Raw genomic sequence first — 3,274 nt, forward strand, 5'->3', positions numbered from 1 at the left:
ATATATAGAGAAAATCTTTAAACTTTCTTCTCAAAAACTATGACGACAGGAAAGCTCAAATTAAAATGGAAGAATCCTCAGGTAGTGTAGATTTTAATTTGTTAAAATCATGGTTCTCGGGGGTAGGGTTGAGCCACAGTAGGGGGATCAAGTTTTACATAGGAATATATAGAGAAAATCTTTAAACTTTTTTCTCAAAAACTATGACGCCAGGAAAGCTCAAATTAAAATGGAAGCATCCTGAGGTAGTGTAGATTTTAGTTTGTTCAAATCATGGTCCCCGGGGGTAGGGTTGGGCCACAGTAGGGGGATCAAGTTTTACATAGGAATATATAGAGAAAATCTTTAAACTTTCTTCTCAAAAACTATGACGCCAGGAAAGCTCAAATTCAAATGGAAGCATCCTCAGGTACTGTATATTTTAGTTTGTTCAAATTATGGTCCCCGGGATAGGTTAGGGCCACTGTAGTGGGGATCAAGTTTTACATAGGAATACATAGAGAAAATCTTTAAACTTTCTTTTCAAAAACTATGACGCTAGGAAAGCTCGAATTAAAATGGAAGCATCCTCAGGTAGTGTAAATTTTAGTTTGTTCAAACCATGGTCCCCAGGGGTAGGGTTGGGCCACAGTAGGGGGATCAAGTTTTACATAGGAATATAAAAAAAAAAATCTTTAAACTTTCTTTTCAATAACTATGACACCAGGAAATCTCAAATTAAAATGGAAGGATCCTCAGGAAGTGAATATTCTTGTTTGTTCAAATCATGGTCCCCGGGGGTAGGGTTGCGCCACAGTAAGGGGATCAAGTTTTACATAGGAATATATAGAGAAAATCTTTAAACTTTCTTCTCAAAAACTATCACGCCGGGAAAGCTCAAATTAAAATGGAAGCATCCTCAGGTAGTGTAAATTTTAGTTTGTTCAAATCATGGTCCCTGGGGTTAGGGTAGGGCCACAGTAGGGGGATCAAGTTTTACATAGGAATATATAGAAAAAATCTTTAAACTTTCTTCTCAAAAACTATGACGCCAGGAAAGCTCAAATTAAAATGGAAGCATCCTCAGGAAGTGAATATTCTTGTTTGTTCGAATCATGGTCCCCGGGGGTAGGGTAGGGCCAAAGTAGGGGGTGATGTTTTACATAACATATATAGAGAAAATCTTTAAACTTTCTTCTCAAAAACTATCACGCCGGGAAAGCTCAAATTGAAATGGAAGCATCCTCAGGTAGTGTAAATTTTAGTTTGTTCAAATCATGGTCCCTGGGGTTAGGGTAGGGCCACAGTAGGGGGATCAAGTTTTACATAGGAATATATAGAAAAAATCTTTAAACTTTCTTCTCAAAAACTATGACGCCCGGAAAGCTCAAATAAAAATGGAAGCATCCTCAGGTAGTGTAGATTTAGTTTGTTCAAATCATGGTCTCCGGGGGTAGGGTTGGGCCACAGTAGGGGGATCAAGTTTTACATGGGAATATATAGAGAAAATCTTTAAAGTTTTTTCTCAAAAACTATGACGCCAGGAAAGCTAAAATTCAAATGGAAGCATCCTCAGGTAGTGTAGATTTTAGTTTGTTCAAATCATGGTCTTTGGGGGTAGGGTAGGGCCACAGTAGGGGGATCAAGTTCAACATAGGAATATATAGAGAAAATCTTTAAACTTTCTTCTCAAAAGCTATGACGCCAGGAAAGCTCAAATTAAAATGGAAGCATCCTCAGGAGGTGAATATTTTTGTTTGTTCAAATCATGGTCCCCGGGGATAGGGTTGGACCACAGTAGGGGGATCAAGTTCAACATAGGAATATATAGAGAAAATCTTTAAAGTTTTTTCTCAAAAACTATGACGCCAGGAAAGCTAAAATTCAAATGGAAGCATCCTCAGGTAGTGTAGATTTTAGTTTGTTCATATCATGGTCCCCGGGGGTAGGGTAGGGCCACAATAGGGGGATCAAGTTTTACAAGGGAATATATAGAAAATTATTTTTAAACTTTCTTCTCAAAAACTATGACGCCAGGAAAGCTCAAATTAAAATGGAAGCATGCTCAGGTAGTGAATATTCTAGATTGTTCAAATCATGGTCCCCGGGGGTAGGGTTGGGCCATAGTAGTGGGGTCTTCAAACTCTCTTCTAAAAAAACTATGACGCCAGGAAAGCTCAAATTCAAATGGAAGCATCCTCAGGAAGTGAATATTCTTGTTTGTTCAAATCATGGTCCCCGGGGGTAGAGTTGGGCCACAGTAGGGGGATCAAGTTTTACATAGGAATATATAGAGAAAATCTGTAGACTTTCTTCTCAAAAACTATGACGCCATGAAAGCTCAAATTAAAATGGAAGGATCCTCAGGAAGTGAATATTCTTGTTTGTTCAAATCATGGTCCCCTGGGGTAGGGTTGGGCCACAGTAGGGGGATCAAGTTTTACATGGGAATATATAGAGAACATTTTTAAACTTTCTTCTCGAAAACTATGACGCCAGGAAAGATCAAATTCAAATGGAAGCATCTTCAGGTAGTGTAGATTTTAGTTTGTTCAAATCATGGTCCCCGGGGGTAGGGTTGGGCCACAGTAGGGGGATCAAGTTTTACATAGGAATATATAGAGAAAATCTTTAAACTTTCTTCTCAAAAACTATGACGCCAGGAAAGCTCAAATTCAAATGGAAGCATCCTCAGGAAGTGAATATTCTTGTTTGTTCAAATCATGGTCCCCGGGGGTAGGGTAGGGCCACAGTAGGGGGATCAAGTTTTACATAGGAATATATAGAGAAAATCTTTAAACTTTCTTCTCAAAAACTATGACGCCAGGAAAGCTCAAATTAAAATGCAAGCATCCTCTGGTAGTGTGGATTTTAATTTGTTCAAATTATGGTCCCCGGGGGTAGGGTTGGGCCACAGTAGGGGGATCAAGTTTTACATAGGAATATATAGAGAAAATCTTTAAACTTTCTTCTCAAAAACTATGACGCTAGGAAAGCTCAAATTAAAATGGAAGCATCCTCAGGTAGTGTAGATTTTAGTTTGTTCAAACCATGGTCCCCAGGTGTAGGGTTGGGCCACAGTAGGGGGATCAAGTTTTACATAGGAATATATAGAGAAAATCTTTAAACTTTCTTTTCAATAACTATGACACCAGGAAATCTCAAATTAAAATGGAAGGATCCTCAGGAAGTGAATATTCTTGTTTGTTCAAATCATGGTCCCCGGGGGTAGGGTTGGGCCACAGTAAGGGGATCAAGTTTTACATAGGAATATATAGAGAAAATCTTTAAACTT

Source organism: Magallana gigas, chromosome 5 (genome assembly GCF_963853765.1).
Source record: "Magallana gigas chromosome 5, xbMagGiga1.1, whole genome shotgun sequence".
Classification (NCBI taxonomy): Eukaryota; Metazoa; Mollusca; class Bivalvia; order Ostreida; family Ostreidae; genus Magallana; species Magallana gigas.